The 19,562-nt window shown below is 40.9% G+C and overlaps 1 pseudogene; it reads left to right on the top strand.

The window, feature by feature from the left end:
• LOC109458867 (ATP synthase F(0) complex subunit C2, mitochondrial) overlaps nt 1-18,582 on the top strand; it is a 35,796-nt pseudogene extending 17,214 nt beyond the window's left edge.
• The last annotated feature ends 980 nt before the right edge of the window (nt 18,583-19,562 follow it).

Raw genomic sequence — 19,562 nt, 5'->3', positions numbered from 1 at the left:
ACGATTTGGGGCTCACTCACATTCTAAGTCGCCCTTCCTGAGAGTCACACATCCGCGTAATGAGATTAGGTCGCCCTCTGGTGGCACGGAGCTAATCTAGCTTCTGATAAAGCTTTTGTATCCCCTGCTGTCCCTCCGTTTATTCAATACTTTGGTAAATAGCGTTTTCGTATGCAGCAAATACAAACACAAAATTTTTGCAGAATGAAGAAACAATGAACATCTAACTATAATTTCTGTTTAATTTCTTGTAAACAATTCAGAAAGCAATTTGGGATCTTGAAGAACCTAAGTGATGTTCATTGTAATATTATATTAAAAGAGGTGTCATCAATAGGGATTCTGTGGTACTGAGATTGATAGAATGTCTGATAGATAAGCATTCACTGTTAGATGGCAAATAAAACACTGGACAACCTTCATAAACCTACTTGACATGAAACTGAAAAGAAAAAAAGACCAACAATTATAGAAAATATCCAGGAGATAAGAAAAAATTTTAATAACTGAATTTCAATAATTGTCCAAGCAACACGCTTGATCAACAAACAGGATTCTAATCCTGATACTGTTGCTATCTATTTCTGCGTTGTTGGATTTCACTAGCTACTCCAATAGTCTTGAAATAAATTTCCTATTTTTTTCTTAAAATACCTCAAATATTACTTGCAATCCAAATATTAACTAAATTAATATTAACTCAACATTAATACTTTCCAGGAGACTGCAGTCAGCATAGACCAAATAATATGTGCTACACATTATAAAGACAATTAAAAACAATATATGCCTGAGGAAATTTTTCTATATTTAGAAGACACTGGGAAATGTGACAGAAGTAAGCGCTAAGTTGACATGTATGGACAGAGCTATAAGGAGAGAGCCTGACATTTAATCTCAAGCTCAGATTTTGGAGAAAGATGCTGTGATAACTCCAGCTTTGGTCTGAGGGCAACTGAGGTTTATATAACTACAGATATAAATAAGGTAAATAGGATGGAACTAGGTGCTGGGGCAAATAACTCAATAGATGTCTACCACAAGGGCAAACTTATATTAGTCTAAAAAAAGTGAATAATCTCTTGCTTTGACCCTTGGTAAGTATGTCTTTATGCTGCTGCTGCTGTTGTTAACAATTAATAAGGAAGTGGATACTTTTTATTTATTTCATTGAATTTAGGTAGTAAAACTCAAGCTATATTGTTCAGTTAGTGTATTCTAACACATGTCACAAAATGGTTTTATGACCCTGTAAAGATTCATTTCGAGGAATATAGCACAGTAAATAATAATAATAATAATAATAATAATAATAATAATAAACTCTTAGGTAAAAATGCATCTGAGCCTGAAATGTCTGCTATAAAACTCCATAATTTGAAAAAAAAGTCAATTTTAATAGACAGGAGCAAAGATCATTGATAAAATACTCTTTTACTATGTTTTTGCCTAACAGTTCTGTTGCCAGTGTCTTACATTAGCTATTTCCTCTAACATGCAGGGAGTAGGATTGGTAGTTTATATTAATTCTATTAATAAAGGGATTTCTCAAGGTCACAAAAAAACTCCTGGAAGAGTCCACATAGTTCTTGTTTGATCCATCTATCCATTTATCCATCCACCCATACATTGATTCATCAGATACCTATTGAACAAATCTGTATATTAGGTATGTACTTTTATAAGGGTAGCAAAGGTGAATAAGATAAAATATATTGCTGTAGTCAAGGAGCTTGCAATATAGTGGGACCGATCAGACGATTATATGTAAAAATAAAGAAAATAGGCTGAAATGGGTTCTTTTAAAATTCATAGGATTAAAATTTTAGAAGCTAAAGGGACCTTAGAAATTATGCAGTTCAACTTCTCTCATAGTGCACACTCTATAGAATATTTGGTATCCAGGGTCATTTCTTAACACTCTTAAAATACATATTAAGAGTGTTGAGAAATGTCCCAGGAGAGATGTGTGTGTGTGTGTGTGTGTGTACATACATAGGGTGCCAAAAAATGTATACACATTTTAAGAAATAAAAATATTAAAATTGTAATACAATGAATGACGCTTGCATTCATTTGATTAGCGCCATCTTTGGAGTGAACGTCATACTACACATTGCTATGAAGTTCAATTCAACTTCGAAGGTTAATATATAGATAACATCACTTAAAATGTGTATACATTTTTTGACACCCCCGGTGTGTGTGTGTGTGTGTGTGTGTGTGTGTGTATAAGTATAAATATATAATGAAAACAGCCCATTTTGCATTTGAATGGTTTTCACTGAGAATACATTCTTCCTGATATTAAGCAAATAAAATTTTCACTTAATTGAATCTTTATTTCGAAAGCTATGCTGACAATTTCCAAAAAGTTTTTTTTCTATGATAGGTATTCTAACAAAGAACTCATCTCCCCCGAGGCTGTCTTTGTCCCAGGAGAGGGCCTGACAATCGTTCTGCATTCTGGTTTGCCTCCTCTGGAGGAACTAAATTTGTGTTGTCCTTAATGTGATGCCTGAAAGGGATCTGATCTGTTTCAAGTGTAATGGGTCTACTTCATCTCATGGTATTTGTTATACTTCTAATGAATTATACAAAAGTATGTGCTTCTGTAGTATCTGTGGGACACTTATGACGTGTACTGTACTTGAAGCCAACTAAAGCCCCGCTGCTGCAGCCATTATCCTGGCCAGGGGAAGAGGGTGTGCTGTGGGAGGGCAGAGGGGGAGAGGGAGAGCTGAGCAAGGAAATGCCTCTTTGGCTAGCTAGCTAGGTCTCAAGAACAGAATCTGGGCCTGTGGACAGAGGAGTGTCCTGGGCTTGGGGGCCCAGGGTAAGGAGAAAATAAAAAAGGGAGTCCTAATGAGGGGAGGCCAGAAAGCAACGAAAAGTTAGAAATGTAACACCTAAGGAGCAAGTCAAGCTAAAAATAAAGATACATAGTGAAATAGCTTCCCTAAGGAACAAACAGGATGAAAAGCAGGTTTCAGAGGTGGAATCCAGAAAGGTAACTTGAAACAACTTTAGTTCTCCCAGGGGTAAGCCCAGAGAAGAGGAAGCTCTCCACAGGACCAAGCCTGTTCCATTCCAGCGCCTTCACTTAGCTACCATTTACTACTGTGTTTCCCCGAAAATAAGACCTAGCCAGACCATCAGCTCTAATGCGTCTTTTGGAGCAAAAATTAATATAAGACCCGGTCTCATTTTACTATAATATAAGACCGGGTCTATAATATAATATCATATCATATCATATCATATCATATCATATCATATCATATCATATCATATCATATCATATCATATATAATATCATAGCCAATCTTATATTAATTTTTGCTCCAAAAGACTCATTAGAGCTGATGGTCTGTCTAGGTCTTATTTTCGGGGAAACACGGTATGTGCCATGCCCTAAGCTAAGCACTGTGTATAAATGATGAAGAAAGACCTATGCCCAGATGTCAGAGTTCTCACAGTCTCCTTTGGGAGATGGACACAGGCCATCTACCTACCTCATAATGTGGCCATTACAATGACGGCAAAACACACAGAAAAGGAGCTAGAATTCTGAGGGAGGTGATTGTCTGAGTCTTATATGATGAAGAGGAGTCGGGCACATGAAAGGATTAAGGAAGGACTTTCTAGATGGAAGAGAAAAGTCAAATGAAGGCCCAGGAATGAGAAACAGCATGATGCGAACAGAAGCCACTTGTAGTTCTCTCTTGCTGGATTGTCAAGTGTAAATCACTGTAAATCAGATTTTTCCTTTCCTGTTCTAGAGAGTTACATTTAGAGCCTAAGTAAAGGTCTTTACAGTTATTAACTTTAACATTGATATTTGTTTTTCTCTTTCATAGTAGTCTTAGAATATTCTCAAAGTATCAAAGGTCTATCTATATTCACTATTTCTCCAGGTTACAGATCATCTGAAAATTTGATGAACATTCTTTCTCTAGCTTCCTTCTAGTCCTTGATTAAAACAAACAAACAGTTGAACGGCGTCAAGTCCAGAGCCCTTTAGTATTCTCTAGAGATGTCCTGCCAAATTGACATTGACCCAGCAATCAACAGCCCACACATATGGCTGTTTAATTAGCTAATGCTCTGCAGTAATGGGAGATAGTATGGTGACCTACAGCCAGGAATGGCAGGTTAGGATCCCTTGGAAAGGATCCAGATATAAAAGTGCACCAGCCAAAGAGGAGGCCAGGCATCAGAAGATAGATCCACATGTCACTGCTGGAGGGAACCCAGTCCAACAGGCAGCAGCCAGTATCTTGAAATTATGGTAACAGAAAACAAGCAAGTGGCCAACTGGGGAAGGTAGAGAATGAGGATTATGTAACCTAGTGGGCTTATTCCAAAAGGTGAGTGGGGCAGAGTGAGAGGGCAGATCCAAGAAATACTGGGGGGCATTATGCATCTGGAAAACAGTCTATGATCTAGAAGAACCCCAGGTGTTAGTCAAGTTCATGGGCAGGACTCCAATTCCCGGGGGAAGATATAGTAAGATCAAAGCATAGTCCAGAAGGTTAAAAGAAGACCAAGAATGTAAAAAAGATTAGTACTAGGGCACAGAAAGCCAATAAGTACTGGATCTCGTTATCAAAACACCAAGTGAGACTTGGTTTCAGAAGCAAGAAAGCAGACTAGAAATGCACCGTGGAGTCAGAGCTGGACTGGTCACAAGTGTGTGACCTAGTCTAGACTGCCTGATAATCTCTTGTCTGGAGACTGAGTAAGGCTGGGATCAGTGACCCCAGGTTTAGGGAGGGCTCTCGAGGCCAGAAATCAGTATGCCAATAGTAACAAACAGCTCGTATTCTATACCTGGTCAACATTGCAGAACTTGGTCATATGCCTTGCTCAGATGGAGATGCCTCTATTTTCCCTGAGCCTTCAGTCTTACAGTCTTATCACAAAAGGGAATGAAATCCTGCTGATGCAGCTTGCCTTCACTTTGGGAAGCTTGCTCCTAGGAGTTACTGCTTGCTTATTTTAAGTGCTCATATATTTGTGTTTCATAACCCATCTTAATTTTGCTGGGAATCAACATAAAACCCTAAACAAAGCCAAGAAACTTTCAATAAAGGGTGAGTATGATTCTATGGTTGAGGAGTAAATAAATACGAGTCATTTCAGGTGGTATTTGCATTCATTCTTGAAAGATGAAGAGTAGTAGGTATCAATTGGTAGAATGGGAGTAGAGAGAATGATTCAGTGTGAAGGCACATCTTAAGAATAGTCAGTTATGGGGGCGGGAATCACTTTGTAAGTTATATAAATGGCTAAACATTATGCTGTACACCTGAACCTAATATTGAATGTCAACTGTAAATGAAAAATAAAAAAAAATAAAGAAAGAAAAACAGTCAAAGATGATAGTCAATTATTTAGTCCAATCTAACAAGGATATAAAAAGTTGGACTGGAGAGAGGAATAGAATCAGATACTTAAGGACAGAGAATATGAACCTTGTTGGGGATATAATGAGCAGAAAGTGAAGGTATTTTCCTGGCCAGAGTGGAGCTTTAAAAAGAGTGATGTAAATAGTGAGAACGCATCAAACCAACTGCAAATCAGAGGCACTCTATAAAATTACTAGCCTGTACTCTTGAAAGTATTAATACCATGAAAGATAGACTGAGAAACTATTTCAAAGTAAAGGAAAATAATAAACATTATTATTAGGATTGTTATTTTTCAGCCATATTATTAGGATGTTATTAGGATTGGGTTTTTTTTAGCTATAAGGATATTATTGGATTAATTAGCAAAATATGAATAAGGTTCATATATTAGAAAACACTTTTAGGTCAATGTAATTCCTGATTTTGATATTTGCACTGTGATTATGTATGAGAATATTCTTCTTTTCCAGAAATGTACACTGTAGCATTTAGGAGTCAAATGACATACCTGCAACTGTCAAATTGTTCAGAAATATAGATATACACACACACGTACATCAGTCATATGTGTATATATGTCAACTACACATATATGGGGTCTATCTATCTATCTATCTATCTATCTATCTATTGAATAAAAGAGCAAATGTGATAAGATGTTAATATTTGAGGAATCTGGGTGAAAGATATTCTGGAATTCTTTGTGCTTTTCTTGAAACTCTTCTGTAGAACTAAAATTACATCAAAATAAAAGCTGAAAGAAAAAATAATGTAGTGATGGAGTGTAGTGTAGTGATTGATTCGGTGGCTCTCAAAAGGCTAGTGCAGTTGTCCAGGTAAGAGGTGGTCAGTGCCAGGTGATGGCAGGAACAGAGAGAAGGGAAAAGAAGCATTCCACGAGAAATTCCACAACTTAACAGATAAGATATAAGAGCTCCGATGACTTGGAGTTTTCAAGTCAGATTGCCAGAGAGAATGTCATCACCTTTACAGCTAGAAACATTTACTTAGTGATCATTGTGGGGACAGAGCCCCAGAAAGCAGTTTCCAGGCTCTCGGCCTCACATAGACAGGTGCTGGCTCAGGTAGTAAATGGCCATCAACTGTGATTGGATGGCCACCAGCTGTGGCTAGTTGGCCGTCAGCTGTAACCAGTGAGCCGTTGGCCACTAATATAACTGCTGTGGCTACGCTAGCAGAAAAATGGGGGCTAGCAAGAAGATGGCGGCTGGGCTGGCAAGTGCATATTGCAGTTAGGATGGCGGTTTGCAGACAGTGTGGATCCAGCTTGTCGTGCGGGAGACCCTGCTCGCTGCGCCATTTGTCGTGCGCAGAGGCCTTCTCGCCGTGCCATCCTTCAGGCGGGGCGGCCTGCAGGGTCTCTGCTCCCGCTCCCCACACAAGAACGCAGGACATGGTGAGGCCGAAAGGAACACCCACGGAGCCATAGGTAGGGGAGTCATACCACTATGGTCTCACTGGAGGCTGGGCCCACCGGACGCGTGACCTGCTGTCCGCCTTTCCCCCAACCGACCGACCGACGACTCTCCTCCACTCTCTCCTCTTCCGCTCTCCTCGGCCCTCCGTAGCCGCAGCAGTTATACCAGCGGCCAATTGGCTAACCGGCCACAGCCTACGGCCAATCAGCCACAGCCGACGGCCATTCACCACCCGAGCCAGCACCCCTTCATGTGAGGCCGAGAGCCTGTAAACTACTCTCTGGGGCTCTGTCCCCACACAGCTTCTAGTGAGACTATAGTGCGCCAGCGAGAATATAGTGGTATGACTCCCCCATCTATGGCTCCGTGCGTGTTCCTTTTTGGCCTCACCATATCCTGCGTTCTTACGTGGGGAGGGGGACCAGAGACCCCGCCTGGCACCCTGCACTACAATCATGGTAGAAAATTACTGATGAGATTTCAAAATTATAAAACTATAATTCTAGAAAAGAGGCCTGAATGAAATAACATGGACAGAGTAGAATCACTGAACACTAAATAGATAAGTTGAACATTTTTATTGTTGTTAAAGTATCTGATTACATTTAACTGTGGTCCGGCTGGTGAATTTTCCTTTGTACAACCAGCAAGAAAAGAATTTCATCCATCCCCAGTGAAGACAAAAAGAGGGCTGAATGCTTAAAGTGGAAAAAGCAAGCCCCACAATTGTGAGATAAACTTTCCAAACCCAGGGCAGGTGCTGGGCTGGGCCAAATATCCCTCTCGGAAACACAGTCCTCTCCTGGAGCTTTGCATTTCTGCCCAACTCTGTGACTTGATCAGGTTACTCATATGACCAAGCTAAGTAACAGAAGCCGCTGATGGACAGAGCTTCCTGGTACCCTCTTGACTACATGTTCATATCCTGAAGTGTTAAGCTTCCACCCTCTTTGATTTTCCCAACAAGTTTCTTCTCAACTATTGTTGTAGAGTGTACGATTTGTTTGTGATTCTTTCTTCTTGCCCTTGTTTATCAAGTGGACTTCCCCACACATTGACTCTGGGCTGGGCCACATGGAGCAAACGACAGGTGCAAGTTGTGAACAGAAACATCACCTGTTTCTGCTTTCCCTCTTGTCCTCCCATTCTCTGCCAGAACCACATACCCCAACTAATGGCTGCTTTTTCAGCCTCCTTCATGTGGAACCAAACCCTGGACCCAAATCGAGACAAACCCAGCCAAGTCCAGGCAAGCCAAGCAGAGCCACAGTGACATAACAGACATATGATGGAGAATTAAAGGTTTGCTGTTGCAACCACTGAGTTTTGTGGGTTTGTTTGTTTTTTCGGGGGGGTTGGGGGGGTTGCCACATAGCATAATCACAACAAAAAGTGATGAGCACCTAACTACCAGTGTCTCATCTGTTTGGTTTGCAGCTATTCACCCACCCTTTGGGTCTGATGCTTATGAAGCTGTCTTCCGAACTGAGCTCTGGTTCTTCTCCCCTCCCTGGCCTCCCCCTATAAGCCACCCTCACTCTGTGGATCATATGGTTTCTAGTCACCCCACCTCCACCTCTGATCATCATGGCTTTACCCTGCCACTTTCCTCCCTACTGGATATCTACAGGCCCGCAGGAGAGAAAATAAACATGAGGTGACTGGGCTGTATTCAGAACACAGAGGATTTTACCAATGTGAAAGTCAGTAATTTAGGAAGCTTTCCTCCTTAGAACACAACTGTGATGGAGTGAAAAATGATTGTGGATAGTGACAATCATAAGTGCTCCCAAAGTCACTCCCAAGAGCAGCAATGTATTACCCACAGGAGAGTTCCTCACTCCAAAACTGTATGCTTTTTACACTGCGTGCACTTTTAACAAACATGGTCACATGGTTTTCAAGGCCACACCTGGGTGAAGAAAGAGAGGAGTGCTATAAGCAGGAACATCAACATCAGTGATAAGGGACAGCTGACATTCTGATGGGAAAAGAGATTAAAAGCTATTAAAATGGGACATAAGAAAAAACAAAAAGCTCCGTGGCAAGTATCCCTCTACGCCATGGGACATCTCTGTGGTACAGTAGATCAAAGCAATTGTTGGGATTTTCATTTAAGTCAGCATTTAGCTATTTGAGTATAATTGTCTTATGGGGGGAAAAAAGGTTCCAAGTTAGTGCTAAGTCTCAATGTACAGCTAAGCTTGTTAGGAATGCTGTCAGTAAAACATATCAGACATAAAAGTCTGTTCAGTCGAACGCCTACTAAGGGACAAGAACTACAAGTTTTATTACTGGATTTAAATGGGTGGGGGCAGGATGGGTTGCAGTAAACAATTGTGAACACAAAAGCAGCAAGCACTCCGTGGTTTCATTCAGTACAGGAAACTGAGTTATTATCGCCTTTCATGAGTTTGCATGTACCATTCCCTCTACTATAATATCTCACCCCACACTTCCACCCCTTGCTTTCCTCTCTGGACAACTCCTTCTCGTCCTTCCATTCTTAGCCTAGAAACCCTTCTCTGGGAGGCTTTCTCTGACTGCCTCCTCTTCCCCACTTTGGTTTTAGAATGCCCCCTCGGTGCTGCCAGGGGGCGCTGTATGCTCTCCAGCCATGCATGGCCATAAGGGCTCCAAGTCCTACTCGTCTGTTTAGAGGTGGGCATCCTTACTGCAGTCTAACTCCTTGAAGGCAGGCACCATGCCTGTCTGGTGCACCACTGGTTCCTTCATGCCTGACAACTGGCAAATTCCCAGTATGTAGTAATTAAATGAATAATGCTCCCGCCCAGGTGGCTATCCAACACCAAGACAACCGTTGATAATAACAAAATGAAAATACTCATTGTGTATTAGTCCAACAAGAAGAATACTTTTAGTAAAGTACAGGTTATACATTATTAGTTGAAAAAATAATTTTTGTGAATGTTCTCTTCTGGTCATTAAATTAATATAGGTATGTTCTAGTAGGGCTAATATTTGACCATTAAAGATTATATTTAGAACTTTGTAGCTCTTAAGTGAGCTATACTTTGCAAATAAAATGCAAGTCGTTTCCTATTGGACTCCAAATTATTGGAGTCCAACTACCAGTGAAAACCAGGCGAGCCCCACCCATTGTGCAGCTTAGGAACTGCACAGACACAGACAGGCATTTCGCTCCTCTCTCCTGAGCTCATCTCTGGGGTCCTCACTTGCACACAGATCCCACTCCTTCCCTGCCCACTGTTTGAGCCTTTGCATCTTCTACTACAGTAAATATTTAACAGTCAGTGTGACAATTTGATCCTTCAGTCAAGCTGGTAAGGAAAAACCAAAACCTAAGGCTAAACAGGGAAAGGCAAGGGAAGTTACGAGAGAGCCTCGTAAAGCAAACCCAGACAAGGAGGCGACACTCTTTTGGCACAATAGGCTCTAAAAGTTAGGTGGGAGATTAGCTCCCACAGTGAGGTGTGCCTTTTCCTTTCTTTTAAAAAGATTATATCAAGATAAGAAGAAAAATATGGTGAGTTAGTGCCTGGAGTCAGATCTCCTCAGTGGTATTTCCGCCCTGTTCTACCCTCAGAACCTAAAGCTCCTGCCTCTCTCTGCTCAGCTCTTGAATCTTCAGCACAGTGAATGGTATCATGGTAACAGCTTGAGAGTTTCAGAAGAGGTTGGGGACCTCCCTCCCAAGAATATACCAAGACATCAATGAATAGGAAGGAAGGAATCCTCCATCACTGGATCTGGAAAAATAGGGGACGGTTAGTGGATATCTGTTGTTGATCCCACAATACCAATTTCATTGAAGATAACTAGTTTAATTTTACCTTTGTAATTCCATCACCCGTGCCAGCATTTGGCTAAGAATAAGCTGCTGACAGAATCCTGCTAATGAGACTCAGGAGAAATCTGCAGAGGGCTTTGGGGTAACACAGGAAGAATTAGTCTCGTTTCCTCAAGACATTATTATGCCTGCATGTGACCCTTGGAGCTGCGTCAGCCGTCTTCTTCCAGTCTGAGAGTTGAGATGACACTGTGATAACAGACCAGAGCGATGGAACAAAACCGATGGAACAAAACCAGGCCTTGGTAGCATTGTTGAGCCACTGAATTAAACAAGCCTGAAGCCTCTGCACTTCAGTTATGGAAGATCACATATTATCATTTCATCACTAAATGTTGGGGAAGAGACAGAGGTCCAGGAGAGTGATTCACTGCAGGGTGAGAGGAACGTCCACCGAGCATAACCTTAAAGGGTGGGCAGTAAACCCTGAGCTCATGGGCAGGACGTGGGGTGACAGGTAGACGGGCCATGCAGCCCTTTGCCTCCCTAAGCATAGATTGCAAGCAAAGCAAAACTGAAAGAAAAAAAAAAAGCTTTCCTTGGGGTTTCATGTGTGTTTTCTCAGCCAATATAGCAGAGTAACAAATAACACAGGCTACATACTCATACGTACAAAGAAGATCTAGTTAATTTTCTATAAGCCTCCACCCTCACTAGGTATCAGAGAACCTTGCTAATTAACTTGCTTTTTAAAGTTTCTGTCTCTTAGGGTTTAAACAACCTCCTTTTAGTTAAGCAATTAGATTATTCAAAGTTCAGTTTCCTAGTGGGGCTGGTATAATTCATATATTTTGGATGACTTGGTCTCTTGGGTAAATTCTCTTCAGGGTGGTGCTCTAACCCTCCTCTCTTTCTTAAGAAGTGCACAAGGCATCTTACTGGGTTCCTGCAGTGGGTATCCTCTGGGGGCTTGCTGGTCTCCACTCGTCTGATCTAGTACGGTTCATCTGCTCTGCATTCTTCACTGCTAATCATGGTGGTATGGCCGGCCCTCTCAGGTCATGTCCTGGGACCCATCCCTGGAGCTGTGGTCCCAGCCACTTGCCCCTTCATGACGACCCCTCTTATAAGAGGCTCTTTATCCTACTGCCCTTGCTCCCCGAGCACTTTCTATCCCTTCAGCAGGGCATGTGGTACCTCTGCAGCAAGATGAAGCTAGTGGGGAGCCAGGAGCACTACCCCAGGCTCACCTGTCCAGTCAGCTGACTCTGCTCCATCACTCTGACACCAGGTTGGGCATGGAGCCAAACAGAGGGCCAGGTCTCCCCAGGAAGCCTGCAGCCTCCTTCAGGCTTCTCTCAGGAAAGCAGCCCTGAGCCCCAGGATTGTGGATGCCTCAATACCTACCTCAATGTCCCCACACTCCCACGAAAGACTTGGGCTCCAGAAGAGGACAAAATCCCTCCAGACTTACCATCAATTCCTTTGTTCTTTTCAACAACCTGTAGGTGTTCAAAAGTTCTGGCTTATCACTTTCCATCTTATCTCACAGGTCTTCTCCCACCTAAGACTATTTGATCAGGACACCAGGCATGTGTGAATGAAAAAGGGCCTATGCGATAAACCTGACAAACTCAGGGGGCCACATGGCAGGCCCTACCAACTCAGTGACCAAAAGTAACCACACAGGATGATCTGATTACAGATTCCTAACTGGGCAGGTCATGGTGGGTAGGTAGTCACATCCCAGGCCTATAACTTCCTTAGCAAAGGTGAGTCTTTACCTTAAGTGAGCTCTGGCCATTCTTCTTATGCATCTAGGATAACACACTATCTTTGAAATGTCAGACTAATTTTCTTTTCCTACCCCTCAAAGGCACAACCACTGGTGCCAGAGCACAAAACCACCAGAGCATGGGAACACAGAACCCCTCCTTTATTATCTTGTTCCCTGCATACCATCTCTATTTACTATAAATGTTCAATGTTAACTATTCTGCACTCACCAATGTAAAAGAAGTGTGTGTTTCTCATTTTGCTTTTTATCCAATCCTAGGCATTTCTTCATTTTGCCTTCTCCTTTCTTTCATGTAACTTCCTTACGTTTTCTCCTTTGATTCAAAACGTACAAAATAAGCTGCAAAACTGCCATTCTCTAGATTATTATTTTTTAATCTGTTGAGATCTTGCTTCTGGGCATGTTCTCAAGTTTTGGCTCAAATAAACTCTTACAAAACATTTCTATAGGTTTGGACATTCTTTCATCAACACATTGATCTGTGAAAGAAGGGAGATTTGCTATATAGACATCCCTTTATTATCTCCATAAAGCTTTCCTTTTAAGACTTTTGAATTTACTAAATTGCTTAAACAAACAAAAAAACTCTCTGATTTGAAATAAAAATGATCTCTTTTTTTCTATGCAGTATCCACCTTTTTCTCATGTGACACAATGAGCCTCAAGATTGTTTAGAGGTAGGAGACCACAGAATATTGGACTTAAAGAAAAAGTGACAACAAATCAATTATATCTCTGTTTAGAGAAAGTTCTATAATTATATATATAGTAAATATAATTATATTATATGCATACAGAGTGTGCCAAAAACGTGTATACATTTTAAGAAAGGAAAAAACTGTATTAAAATTGTAATACTCAATATATACTGATAACAAAAGATGAATACAAGACATGTGTATACATTTTTTTGGCACCCTCCCACCCCCCGTATGTTTAGCCACGCTCAATAGTAGGGAATGAATGCAGACCCTTCAGAGGGGCATCCCTCCAGCTACCCAATAAAACAGAGTGCACTGCCCATTCTCTTCTTCCCTCTGTAGCCTCATGGCCAAGATTAAAAAAAAATGCAGGTTATCTGGGCTTTTTGATCACCTATAAATCCTTTCTCAACAATTTGATGAACAGTTAAAATTGGTCTTGCAAATTTTTGTTTATCTCCATTTTTACATTAAGGAATTAAACTGAAAATGCTACAAGATAATCTTTGAATAAATATAATTTAAATGAAGAAGGTTCTGTAAACTTGTCTAATTAAATCTCAAATTAAACTTAGAAAATAAGGAAGGCCACATTTGTTGGGGAATTGCAATGAGATAGATCCAGTATCAAAATCACCATAGCAACAGCAAACTACACACTGAACCTGAGATACATCTTTGGCCCAGGAGAGAGTATAGTCATAGAAAGAGAGGGAAAAGTCACCTACTGTTTCAGTACAGAAAGCAAAATCAGCATTCAAAAAATGTTTATGCTAATTTCTGAGTCTATCCCTTAACTGGGGTCTTTCCTTTTGTTTTTCTACTGCAAGACATAACCAGAAATACATTTTATTTTCTGTGATGTACTCTGATCTATTCTGTTCTGTCCTAGTCTGTTTTACTGTTTTGTTTTTTAATGCTGGTAGTGACCCATTATATTGATGCCATGACGTCTAGTGGATTATGATCTATAGCTTGAAAAATACATACTGCCTTTAAAAATGGTTCTCAAAACGTGATCCAAAGACACACACCCCCACACACACATACATACATACATATCATATCATAACCTCCTGGAGTTCTTATTTGAAAATGCAGATTATGAGGCTTTTATTTCTTTCCTGGATTCTGAAAGTGAATACATTTGCCTATGGTAAAATGTCTGCTAATATCTGTTCTCATTCTGGGATGCTCAGAAACCATGGGTTCCAAGGAGTAAGGATGGGCCAAAGATAGAAGCCCGAGCTTAGTGCTAAAGGAGGCTTAACAGGCACTAGCTCCAAGGGGCCATGGGGAAGTGCAGGACAAACAGGCCAGAGGTAAGTGAGTGACAAGAACAGAGGAAAGCAGACAAGGGGAGGTGGCTGAGCCTTGCTGGATTAGCAAATGCGTAACACAGCAGTCCAGCAAAGTCCAGTTAGGACCACTCTCTGTGGGTGCTGGTCTAAAGCAGAGAGTCCGACAGTGGGGCCTGAAATTTCAATTTAAAGAAGCTCCCCAGGAGATTTTTATGCAAATAAAATTGTTGAGTCATTATCAGGCATAAATCCTGTCACTCACTCTCCAAGGAGAAAATTAAAATTTGCAGCTGCAGGCATGAAATAAATGTTTAACATGCAGCTATCCACCAAAGTGAGATTTATTTACCTCACTGTCATTGTCAGGCACACTTGCTTCTTTCAGTGGACCCTCCCTCCTACTCCCTGCCATAGTTTCAACAAAGTATTTGTTTTTCTGCAAGAGCCCCTGTAATTGGTTACCGTTATTAACGAAAATTCAGATCTGCTTCTCGCTACCAGATGACTCAGGGCCACACAAGGACATATGAGGGCAAACACATTAGACGAAAATAGGATTTTTGAATGGGATAGCTTTGAGTATAGGTTGTTCTCAGCTAGGATCTGCAAAAAATGCCATCATCTTAAAAACCAATCCCAGAAAGCTAGTATTTTCATTTTTAATGAAGAAAATGTAATCATCAGGCAGATGCCTGCTCATGTTGGGGAGCGCACCCTCTCCCTATAGGCAATTTTCCTAGGACACTAAATTATCAGAACGTTGCTCGGTGATCATGACATTATAACAAGTGAAACTACTCATAGTCAGGAGAACCTAACACCCATTGATGTTGGGATGGATGCATTTTGCCCCCTCTCTAGGAATACAACTGCCCCCAGGTCCGCAGGCCCCAGGCCTGGGGTGGGGCACTTCCTATCTGGACATTTGGGAGACACACTGCTGGCATAAGAATCTCTACATCTAATTTTTCGTTCTCATTTTGCAAAACAAAGTTTTCAAACCCTTTTCTTCTAGTTGTGTATTAAAGAAAACTGAGACAAACAAAACACACAAAATAAAAACTACCCTCCTAGAGAAAACTACTGTTAACAACCTGGTGATTCTCCCAGACTCTTCTGTTTTTTATCAGTTGTTGTTCTGATCTTTTCTGAGCACAGTAGCTCCTGCCTCCTACCCCCATCCCCAACCAGGCATATGTCCTAGTTCTGGGTGAGAAATTGGGGACAGGGTAGAGGGGGCAAGCAGAGCTCACAATTCAGCATCTTCTCATGGGCAGAATTCAGATGTGCTATGATGGCAAGGTTGGAGGTTAGTTGGTGTAGGGAAGGGCCAGTTTGTGTTGGGCCTTGTTTTTAGGCCACTCTAATGACTTTAACTTTTACTCTAAGTGAAATGGGAAGCCCCTGGGTGTGGGAAATAGGAGAGTGACATATCCTGATTTCCTTTTAACAAGACCCCTCTGGCTGCTGTGTTGAGAGCAGACTGTTGGGAGCCCAGAATAGATGGGAACCTATTGTACTATGTTTCCCCGAAAATAAGACCTAGCCGGACCATCAACTCTAATGCATCTTTTGGAGCAAAAATTAATATAAGACCCGGACTATTCTATTCCATTCCATTCCATTCCATTCCATTCCATTCCATTCCATTCCATTCCATTCCATTCCATTCCATTCTATTCTAGAAGATCCAGTCTTTTATTATAGTAAAATAAAACCAAGTCTTATATTAATTTTTGCTCCAAAAGATGCATTAGAGCTGACTGTCTGGCTAGGTCTTATTTTCGGGGAAACACGGTAATGCTCCAGGGGAAAGATGCTGGTGGCGTGGACTGAGGCAGTAGTAATGGGAATTGTGAGAAGTGAGTGGCAAGGTTTGGATATGTTTTAAAGATAGCACTATCAGGACTTGCTGACAGATTGGAAATGGGGTTCAAAGAAAGAGGGGACTCAAGGCTGACAGGGCAACCAGAAAGATAAAGTTGCCGTTTCCTGTGACAAGAAAAACCATGGGAGAAGTAGGTTATGGGAGGAAAATCAGGTGTTTAGTTTAGACATGATAAGTTTGAGGTGCCTATTAGACATAACAGAGGCGATAACTGTCCTTTAGGCATATATTTGAGAATCATCAGCATTTAAAATGGAAGATCATCTAGGGAGAAAGTAGGAAGAAAAGTAAAAAGGTCTAAAGACTATCCCTGGGTCACACCACTACTTAGAGATCAGGGAAATGAAGAAAAACCAGGAGATGAAACTGGGCATGAGAACCCAGTGAGGTAGGAGGAAAACTAGGAGTGGGAGGAAAACTAGAAATGAAGGAGGCAGGAAGGGTCAACTGTGTCAAATACTGTGACAGCCAAGGGAGACCATTAGGGTTGGCAGTGTGGAAAGTATTAATAGCTCCAACAAGAGCAGTTTCAGTGGAGTGATGGGGTGATGAAAGCTTAGTGCTGGTGGTTTCAAGATAGTATGTGAGAAGAAGAATGGCAAACAGACTAGGCAATTCTTTCTGCAAGTTTTGCTCTAAAGGGAAAGGAAGAATGAGTGGATTAAAGAAAAGTACCCTTGCTCTAAGTGTTTCTTATTAACTAACTCATTAATCCTCACAATAGCCCTATAAAGTGGGAACTAGTCTCCTCATTTATAAATAAGGAAAAAGGCCAATGAAATAGATATGCCCAGTAAAGCAAGACCTCATGAGAGCAGGCTTCACTAGCCAACAGTGAAAGCAAGGAGTATGTGGTTAATAGACCTGCTTCAGATCTTGAAATTTGGTTCTTGTGGATCCTTATGATTTACTTTTTTCCACTTAATTCAATGGCTGAGGCTCCATTCCATATAATAAAGAGTCTAATTAGCATAGTATAATTAAAATCACTCTCTCTGGTGGTCAGATTGTATGGTATGAGACAGGAGTTCCATTTACATCGAACAGGTCATTTCTGAGCCCTCCTGCCTCTTGGTTTGAATTTGGTTAGACTTCCCACAAGCTAGCATACTTCTATGTCTAGCTCAAGAGCTGTTTTATTACTCAGGGTCACTGCACAAAAGCATTGCATGAGAATGACAAAAATGGTCTCTCAAAGACAAGGACCTTTCCTAAGGAATAAAAGAGGCTATTTTAATCAAATTAAAAGAAATTGAAATATTTAGCATTTCAGTCTTTCAAGGTGATCATGTTTGCATGAACCACGTCTCTGATTCTAAACTGAGAAAAGGTTTCTGTCTACAACTCAATTTACCAATTAATAAACATATTTTTTACTGTTACTATTCATTACTTTTCCTTGATCCCAGAGTTACAATTTTATTTTGATGTGTCAGTACAAATGGTGACAGCTGATTGTGTTGCCATTCAGTCTAGTTCCAAATACTTTAATCAAAAATATGTGTAACCACGCATATCTGCCAAGTATTAAACTAAAATAATTTTCTAACATGTTCCCCCATTTCAAGTAGCAATTATGACTTTGGCCTGTCTTTATCAGAAAGGAAATATCTACTTTTCTGTTTTTAAAGGAATACATGAGGAAAGATAGTACTTTATGGCTTAAAGCAGTCTAAAATCTGAAGATTCTGGTTGTGAGACATCCACCCAAATCAATCTGAATTAGATTTAGAAAAGGTTTTTTCTGCTTTGCCAAAGTACATTAAAAAATAAATAAATAGATAAATTATAGCTCTTTCTGTCTTGTCTGCCCTGGGAGCCTATCTCCTGCCACAGTCCCTCTTCCTCTGAAAATCTGCGCCTGCACCAACTTTGTCTCCGCCCCCTCCTTGGTCAGAGCTCCTCCCAGGGCTCCGCCCACCACTGTCTGCTGTGGTGCCAAAACGACCATAGATACTGACAAATGAGAGCCTCAGCAGCTTGGTAGCCCCACATACTCTGACCTCACTTATTACTAGTCGCAGCTTCCAAACCAGTTCCATTTCAAGGGACAACACAGCAGCCAAGTTCATTGGGGCTGGGGCTGCCACAGTAGGGATGGCTGGCTCCGGGGCTGGAACTGGGACTGTTTGGGAGCCTCGTCATTGGTTATGCCAGGAACCCTTCTCTGAAACAACAGCTCTTCTATGCCATTCTGGGCTTTGCCCTCTCAGAGGCAGTAGGGCTCTTTTGCCTGCTGATGGCCTTTCTCATTCTCTTCAACCTGTGAAGGATCCGTCCCCACCTCCCATAGTTCTGTTCCTGTGTCTGGTCTGCCATGTATGTTCCTTTTCCTATACCTCCCCAGCCTGGGGTCAGTAGTTGGCTCAGGGTTTGACAGAGGAGACAAATAAATACTGATTAATAATAATAAAAAATTATAGAAACCCTATTCACTGTCAAAAAAAAAAAAAAAAAGACAGCATTCACCTCAGTTATTCAGTATAATGATGTAAAGACACAAGCAAAAAAAACACACGTATTTAATGGAAGTCATTGTTGTACCAATAGTTTTATTGTATGACATTTATCAACAGCAAGATGGTGTATCCACTACCCAAACATTCAACTAATTTGCTTTGAGGATTTAGCTAAAAGGAGAAATTGAAAGTGAAAACCCCTTTTCACTTATTTATACAACAAATATTTATTGAATACCTACTATATGTCAGTCAGTGTACTAGTAACTTGAGAAGACAAAATGAGGGTGAATGTGTGTTTAGAGGGTATATAGTACACTCAGACAGAAATAGGCTTTGTTAAGGGAAAATTCTATAAGGAAAAATGCTTACCTGGTGGATGCATTCTGAACACCAGAATATTGATTACCTTCGTAATTTTTGGCTAGGTTGATTTGATTCAGGTTACTATCTATGATAATACTTGAGATATTATTTCTAATTATTGTAAAGTTAATCAAAGGATTCAGAATGACTGAACTGACATTGCTAAGCAAGAACAATAGTTTACCATTCGGTCAACTTAAGTATAGCTAAATGATAGATCTATAAGGAGATCGAAATAGAATAAATAAAAATGCTGTAACCTGGTGTTTGGGTATTAACTTCTAACCCATCCTTACTACAAATTAGTGAATTAGTTCTCTTCACTTCCAGACTCTTTTTCTTCTCACTCAGATTCTGGGAGTGATTTCTGCTCCATCCTGGTCTGGCCTTAAATGGCTGCTTCTTTGTATCAAGGTCCTTGTTG

The sequence above is a fragment of the Rhinolophus sinicus genome, linkage group LG03 (genome assembly GCF_036562045.2).
Source record: "Rhinolophus sinicus isolate RSC01 linkage group LG03, ASM3656204v1, whole genome shotgun sequence".
Lineage (NCBI taxonomy): Eukaryota > Metazoa > Chordata > Mammalia > Chiroptera > Rhinolophidae > Rhinolophus > Rhinolophus sinicus.
This window is presented reverse-complemented; position numbering and strand designations above follow the sequence as displayed.